The following is an 8,778-nucleotide window of genomic DNA, read 5'->3' as shown; positions in this document are numbered from 1 at the left end:
TTCATATGAATACAAGATTTCTCCTAAATAGTGGAGAAGCACTCAGCCCAACTATCTTTAATTCCAGAAGCAGAAGCTCCAGAAGCTCTACTCTTGTTTGTAGCCAATGTTACCACAGTCCATTACAGTACACACAATGGTCACATCATTTTGAAACAGAAACAGTTTGTTTGGGCCATGTTGGCCCAAACAAACATTTTAAGTTAAATTAAATCTGGAATTCTACTTTGAGTTGGCCAACTTGTAAGGGGCACTCCTATTGGGCAGGTGTTTATGCCAAATTTTACAAGTCTTCTTATCGGATAGGACAGCCTCACACCTGTTGTTAACCTCCCTGGCGGTATGATTATTTCAGATTTTAGGTGCTGAAAGCGGTACAATTATTTTGCATGGAAATTTGGCGTTTTATATTGTAGGTCTGTAAATCTTAACAATAACACACTTAAATCTGTCCAAACCAGAGTCTAGTAGATATCCCGGGTATGATAAAGTTTGAAACACAAAAACATAAATTATAATATAATAAATAAAAATAAATAATAAAAAAAATTTTAAAAAATAGTAATAAAATAAATTTCCCCACAATTCACTATCGCTCAATTCTGCAAGTGTTCTAATTTACTATCGCTGTTTTCTAGCTGGTCTTAAGCCACTTTTGACGTAAAGGGACACTTTTTGGTTGCTATGGACAATCTCCAGTTTCCAGGCAGAAAGAACAGTATATATAATATAAAATTGCATGCAGGGCATGGGCCAAAGCATTGGGGACAAAAGGGATGTGACATCATTTCATACATTACTGTAATCTGTAAGATTATAGTACTGTATGTGTTATGATTTTTACTTTTTTTTTAATTTGCCGCCAGGCTCCGCCCCCGTGCGTCGCGCCGCTCGCAGGGAACGGAGCCTGGCACGGAGAGGCTTCGGAGGAGGACGGAGCCCTCGGACACTGCGGGTGACATCGCAGGATCCCAGGGACAAGGTAAGTAACGCCGCCCCAGGATCCTGCAATGCTATCCCGAGTGTGGCTCGGGGTTCCCGCTAACGGGACTGAATTTTAACCCCGAGCCACACTCGGGAAAACCGCCAGGGAGGCTACGAACCTTCCACCATATTGTGTCATACTCCTGACCTGAGGCCCACTCACAAAATCCCTGGCCAGAGGCTTTAATATTAAAGAATAATGGAATGTTTACATAGAAATGCATTTTCTGAAGTTTACTGTTACTCCACAACTCCCTTAACATATCACATTCACATACCAGCAGAATCTTCGGCATAGACTGCCACATGTAACTGTTAGACATTCTGTAGCTGTCACTTTAGAGCGGCTTACAAGTACACATATTTTAACAACTGTACATTTATCTTCTCAATCAGCACATCCCCCACAGTTATTACCTCTTGTATCTCTTGACCTTCCCTCCTAGATTGTAAGCTCTAAGGAGCAGGGCCCTCTGATTCCTACTGTATTAAAGTATTTGTACTGTCTACCCTCAAGTGGTAAAGCGATACGTAAACTGTTGGCGCTATATAAATCCTGTATAATAATAATAATAATAATTTTAAGCCATCTTCCCTCTACATCTATATTCCTCTCCTTGGGAGCACCACAGAATTGGGACCACTTTCCCATATATAGTAAATCCATAACATTAGCTTCCATCACCTTGTGACAGGATCTGCAGCTGAGGGTCAGGGGTATCAAGTTGCTTTCATTAGTATACCAGTCTCTCTCGGTGTCTCTTCTATAGTTCTGCTCAGCCAGGCATGCTCCCAGATAGCACGCTCATTCCCACTATTACTCACATAGGAGGACTCTTTCCAGGCCTCCAAGGCCTTAGGCACCCTGCTGCAGGACGTGCAGAGGAAGGTCAGGGGGAAACAGGGTTCTATAGCTATTCCCCCATGTTCTGTACCATCTCGCCTGGGACTCCTGCCCTGCACAAGGGCATTTTAAATCAGCACTGCAGGAAACTACATCTTTAGAAAAGTGCAGTATCTCACTCATGCCCCATCTTCCCTGGGCCCCACCTACACTGCTATTTATAAGGGCACTACCTGCATTCACTAAGGAGGGACTTTTCTAAAAGGGAAGCTAACACCTAATTACATCTTTCCCCTTCCCATGCTATAATGGCAACAGAGCCCTCTAGTGGCTGGCAAGCTAACTGCCCCTGCCAACAAGAAACTAGATTACATGTGTAATGTAATCAAATTACACATGTAAATTGCAAATTGTGCAAATTGTGAAAAGACTCCCCACTGCTGCACAGGCAGTTACTCAGCCTTTCCTTCTTTCACCCGAACACAGAAATCAGTCTATTGGCTTTGTTTTGTTGTTTTATTAGGGGATAATAACTTGGATGGGGTAAGGGATTATAGGATGCCCAGTATGACAACTTTAACTTCAGGGACACTTCCTCCCTAGTTACAGACTCCTCTTCAGCCTTCCACCTGCACAAACTTCGTTCACCTTTTGCACAGGCTTCTTTTCAGTTCAGCAACAGCCCATTATAGGCAGGAACTCTCAGTCAATTGAAAAGTAGCACATATGGAGTGTGTGGCAACCTCTCGGTAGGTAGGTGCTAGAGAGAGTTTTTGTAGGTTAGGTAAATTTAGGCGGCCTCGCTGGCAGCCAGGCCTGTTTGTTTTGGTTTGGTCTGGGCTGGGAATGGCTCAGGGTAGCAGCTGGTGACTCACAGGCAGCATCACTGAGACCTCCCTCTTCTTTCTAGAAAGATCTAGAAAGAGAGGAGGAGAGGAGAAGTGGAGCTGCCTGGGGTGTTCTGAGGAGCCCTGACCAATCCCTAACCTGGGTTGGCAGGGGGCAGGCCTCCTTAAATACCCAGGGTCAGCCCAGCTGGGGAGGAGTTATTCGGGTGGAAGAGCTAGAGATGGAGTGCTAGCCGTCGGGGCCTTTGAGGAAGCTCCCAAGTCTGGGGGGGGGACCTTGAACCTGGGCCTGGGCTCGGGTGTGGACTGGACCCTCATACAAACCACAGGGGTGTCCAGGATAGAAGGCACAGGAGGAGCAAGAGAGGACAGCAGGAGAGCACTATCAGGAAAGTCTCCAGGGAGAGGAACAACTGGTTGCAACCAGGAGGGCTGGTGAGTGATATGCGCAGGGCCTGAAAGAACTGGGGAGGCATGCCTGAGAGAACTGGGAGAATGCAGTCTGGGATGGGTGCAGAACCGGAGGAGTGGACTGTGGTGTCATGGGCAGTGGAGAGGGGAAAGCTGCAGCCAGGAGGGCTGGCAGGGCCTGAAGATGGCTGACTGGACTCAATAGCCCCATGTAGGACAGCTAACATTAACTTTATATTTCTGCTACACTATAGGGCCCCGCGGTCCCTGCCTGCAAAAGGCAATCACTAAGGCTGGCTGAGCCAGTTTTAGGCCTAATCACTTTGTGCTAGCTGTACCTGGAAACATTAGAGAGGAAGCAATGTGCTGGAGGAGAAAGACCTGAACGTTAGGGAGAAGGTGATGTGCAGGAGGAGAAATGGAGAGTATATACTGGGCTGTATTTAATTTGTCCCAGCAAGTTCTGCGAAATTCCATTGAGCATCCCATAAGTTCAAATCCCTCAATAAAATATAAAAACACATGGACTGTTTTTCTGTCTTAGAGTGTCTGAGAGGTGAACGCCAGGCTAGACAGGGTGACAGGTGGGCCACAACACTTAGCAGCCCCTATGGGGGGTACCGCTACAAGTGAAACAGCATATAACCTTTCCTTCTGCTTCCCTGTGGCCAATGATCCCAGTTCCACTGCTTGCAGAAGATGCTAGCCCACCTGGCTGCCACCAGTCACACCTGGCTGTCTTCCTGTTTCCAGTCCTCCTGACTGACATGCACATTGAGATTTCCCAGGGCAAGTTTTGATAAAGACTTGGCACACCGCTGTCTTCCAAAGAGCACTACTACAGCTGGCAGTCTCTCCCCTTGTCTGTCCCTACACTGTGCTGGTCTACTCACTATCTCTTTTTGCTCTCTCCAGCTTGAATCCCTCCAAATGCCTCTTGTGGTGGGATCCTTGCAGGCCAGCCTTAACTGAGGCTCAACCCTCCCCGTAAGGGATCCCGCAAGGGCCACCGACAGCCCCCCTCAGCACTGCTTCTACAATCTCCACCCGACTTCTCTGCTGGCATAGCCCATGTTTATTTATGAGTTTCTCAGTCCCCTGTCAGGCCTACCCCTGGGGATTGACTAAGGGCTAGGGATGAGCCGAACACCCCCCTGTTCGGTTCGCACCAGAACATGCGAACAGGAAAAAAGTTTGTTCGAACAGGCGAACACCGTTAAAGTCTATGGGACACGAACAAGAATAATCAAAAGTGCTAATTTTAAAGGCTAATATGCAAGTTATTGTCATAAAAAGTGTTTGGGGACCTGGGTCCTGCCCCAGGGGACATGGATCAATGCAAAAAAAAGTTTTAAAAACGGACGTTTTTTCAGGAGCAGTGATTTTAATAATGCTTAAAGTCAAACAATAAAAGTGTAATATCCCTTTAAATTTCATACCTGGGGGGTGTCTATAGTATGCCTATAAAGGGACGCATGTTTCCTGTGTTTAGAACAGTCTGACAGCAAAATGACATTTTGAAGGAAAAAACTCATTTAAAACTACCCGCGGCTATTGCATTGCCGACAATACACATAGAAGTTCATTGATAAAAACGGCATGGGAATTCCCCAAAGGGGAACCCCGAACCAAAATTAAAAAAAAAAAAATGACGTGGGAGTCCCCCTAAATTCCATACCAGGCCCTTCAGGTCTGGTATGGATATTAAGGGGAACCCCGGCCAAAATTAAAAAAAAAAAAATGACGTGGGGTTCCCCCTAAATTCCATACCAGACCCTTCAGGTCTGGTATGGATTTTAAGGGGAACCCCGCGCCAAAAAAAAAAAAAAAAACGGCGTGGGGTCCCCCCAAAAATCCATACCAGACACTTATCCGAGCAGGCAACCTGGCAGGCCGCAGGAAAAGAGGGGGGGACGAGAGTGCGGCCCCCCCCTCCTGAACCGTACCAGGCCACATGCCCTCAACATTGGGAGGGTGCTTTGGGGTAGCCCCCCAAAACACCTTGTCCCCATGTTGATGAGGACAAGGGCCTCATCCCCACAACCCTGGCCGGTGGTTGTGGGGGTCTGCGGGCGGGGGGCTTATCGGAATCTGGAAGCCCCCTTTAACAAGGGGACCCCCAGATCCCGGCCCCCCCCCCGTGTGAAATGGTAAGGGGGTACAAAAGTACCCCTACCATTTCACTAAAAAACTGTCAAAAATGTTAAAAATGACAAGAGACAGTTTTTGACAATTCCTTTATTTAAATACTTCTTCTTTCTTCTATCTTCCTTCATCTTCTGGTTCTTCTGGTTCTTCTGGCTCTTCTGGTTCTTCCTCCGGCGTTCTCGTCCAGCATCTCCTCCGCGGCGTCTTCTATCTTCTTCTCCTCGGGCCGCTCCGCACCCATGGCATGGGGGGAGGCTCCCGCTCTTCTCTTCTTCTTCATCTTCTTCTCTTCTTCTCTTCTTCTCTTCTTCATTTTCTTCTCCGGGCCGCTCCGCATCCATGCTGGCATGAAGGGACTCTCCCGCTGTGTGACGGCGCTCCTCGTCTGACAGTTCTTAAATAACGGGGGGCGGGGCCACCCGGTGACCCCGCCCCCCTCTGACGCACGGTGACTTGACGGGACTTCCCTGTGACGTCACGGGGAATGCCACAGGGAAGTCCCGTCATGTCCCGTGCGTCAGAGGGGGGCGGGGTCACTGGGTGGCCCCGCCCCCCATTATTTAAGAACTGTCAGACGAGGAGCGCCGTCACACAGCGGGAGAGTCCCTTCATGCCAGCATGGATGCGGAGCGGCCCGGAGAAGAAAATGAAGAAGAGAAGAAGAGAAGAAGAGAAGAAGATGAAGAAGAAGAGAAGAGCGGGAGCCTCCCCCCATGCCATGGGTGCGGAGCGGCCCGAGGAGAAGAAGATAGAAGACGCCGCGGAGGAGATGCTGGACGAGAACGCCGGAGGAAGAACCAGAAGAGCCAGAAGAACCAGAAGAACCAGAAGATGAAGGAAGATAGAAGAAAGAAGAAGTATTTAAATAAAGGAATTGTCAAAAACTGTCTCTTGTCATTTTTAACATTTTTGACAGTTTTTTAGTGAAATGGTAGGGGTACTTTTGTACCCCCTTACCATTTCACACGGGGGGGGGCCGGGATCTGGGGGTCCCCTTGTTAAAGGGGGCTTCCAGATTCCGATAAGCCCCCCGCCCGCAGACCCCCACAACCACCGGCCAGGGTTGTGGGGATGAGGCCCTTGTCCTCATCAACATGGGGACAAGGTGTTTTGGGGGGCTACCCCAAAGTTCCCTCCCAATGTTGAGGGCATGTGGCCTGGTACGGTTCAGGAGGGGGGGGCCGCACTCTCGCCCCCCCTCTTTTCCTGCGGCCTGCCAGGTTGCATGCTCGGATAAGGGTCTGGTATGGATTTTTGGGGGGACCCCACGCCGTTTTTTTTTTTTTTTTTGGCGCGGGGTTCCCCTTAAAATCCATACCAGACCTGAAGGGTCTGGGATGGAATTTAGGGGGAACCCCACGTCATTTTTTTTTTTTTTTAATTTTGGCCGGGGTTCCCCTTAATATCCATACCAGACCTGAAGGGCCTGGTATGGAATTTAGGGGGACTCCCACGTCATTTTTTTTTTGGTTCGGGGTTCCCCTTTGGGGAATTCCCATGCCGTTTTTATCAATGAACTTCTATGTGTATTGTCGGCAATGCAATAGCCGCGGGTAGTTTTAAATAAGTTTTTTCCTTCAAAATGTCATTTTGCTGTCAGACTGTTCTAAACACGGGAAACATGCGCCCCTTTATAGGCATACTATAGACACCCCCCAGGTACGAAATTTAAAGGGATATTACACTTTTATTGTTTGACTTTAAGCATTATTAAAATCACTGCTCCTGAAAAAACGGCCGTTTTTAAAACTTTTTTTTGCATTGATCCATGTCCCCTGGGGCAGGACCCGGGTCCCCAAACACTTTTTATGACGATAACTTGCATATTAGCCTTTAAAATTAGCACTTTTGATTTCTCCCATAGACTTTTAAAGGGTGTTCCGCGGCATTCGAATTTGCCGCGAACACCCCAAATTGTTCGTTGTTTGACGAACTTGCGAACAGCCAATGTTCGAGTCGAACATGAGTTCGACTCGAACTCGAAGCTCATCCCTACTAAGGGCCCATAAATATTCATGGCAGCCCTTCCTAAACCCGTCCTCTAGTTCCAGAACATTCTCCAATGTCCTAAAAACAGGGGAGGCACCAGGGATTGACCCAGATTTAATGACTCGGTATTAACCCAGAGGCACAGGAAGAGGAAGGGGCCTTCCCCAAACTGTTCTCAAGGACTAAGAGTGGGATGCTATTAAAATTCCTGTGCGTGTAAAGGCAGGCATCCCAATACGTTTGGTAATATAGTGTATATGCAACCTCACTGAAGTGGATCTTCTTCCTTGAGGCCTCATATGTGTGTACATATGCACCTTGAGCACTGCATTTTGTACTAATGATTGGGAGCCGGGAGAAGCACCTGATCACCTGATCACTGTGATGGCCTCTGACTGTGATCAGTCATTGTTCAGCCCACCCCTGTGTTTTTTTTATACTCGGAGGCTTGATTTACACTAGTGTGATTTCAGATGTGACTTGAGTCATACAGAATCTCATGACAAGGATAATCACATTGGTGGAGATTTACTAAAACTGGAGCACTCATAATCTGGTGCAGCTGTGTATGGTAGCCAATCAGCCTCTAACTTCAGCTTATTCAATTAAACTTTGACAATAAAACCTGGGAGCTGATTGGTTTCAATGTAGAGCTGCACCACATCTTGCACTCTCCAGTTTTAGTAAATAACCCCCATTAACTTAATGGTGCCTGTTCACATCAATGCAACTCAGCACGTAATAATTTTGGAAAAGGTACCTGTACTACTTTGGTGAGACTCCAGTGCGATTTTGGCCCCATAGACTTCAATGCAAACTCACAGAAATCAATTCTGCATGCTATTTGTGATTCTGAAAGCGATTGCAGTGCTTTTTTTTTTTACCCTCCGCCCAGGCATGCTACCCCAGGGCAGAGATGTAAAACTTGCATCAAAATCGTGCCAAAATCGCATCAAATCACAAGCTAGTTATACTATAATCGCACATAAAAAATTGGATCAAAATTGCATTGTGGATGGAGAGGTTTGAATGGAGAGAGAGATACATTTTATTTACATCTCCTTTATCTCCTTGCTAGAGGAGAAAATTGTAAAAACAAGTAAAAGTGTCTGTAAAAAAAAGGAAGAAAATAACAGAAAAAATAGGTATAATAGCTAGATCAGGATTTCATCTAGGTCAGTGTCAGGATTAGAGTTAGGGTCAAGGTCAGGGTCAAAGGTCAAAATCAGGGTCAAAGGTCATGGTCAAATGTCAGTGTATTTTAGGTAGGATTAAAAAAAAATAATAATAATAATTAGTATCAGTGTCAGTTAGCGTCAGTGTAAGTGTGTTTTAGGTAGGATAAAAAAAAATGTGCACTATTGTTTCTAGGCCCTACTACAGGTACAAACAGCAATTGCAGCATTAGTGAAATGATTAACCGCTTAAGGAGCAGCCGTCACAGATATACTGCGGCAATGTGGCTCGATCCTGCAATTCGCCGTAGGTGTACGTCAGCTCTTACGCGGCAATTAGTGGGCGTGTGCACGCTTCCATTGGCCAGCGGGGGAGCCA

This window comes from Aquarana catesbeiana, linkage group LG04 (genome assembly GCF_042186555.1).
Source record: "Aquarana catesbeiana isolate 2022-GZ linkage group LG04, ASM4218655v1, whole genome shotgun sequence".
Classification (NCBI taxonomy): domain Eukaryota; kingdom Metazoa; phylum Chordata; class Amphibia; order Anura; family Ranidae; genus Aquarana; species Aquarana catesbeiana.
Note: the sequence above shows the minus strand (reverse complement) of the source record.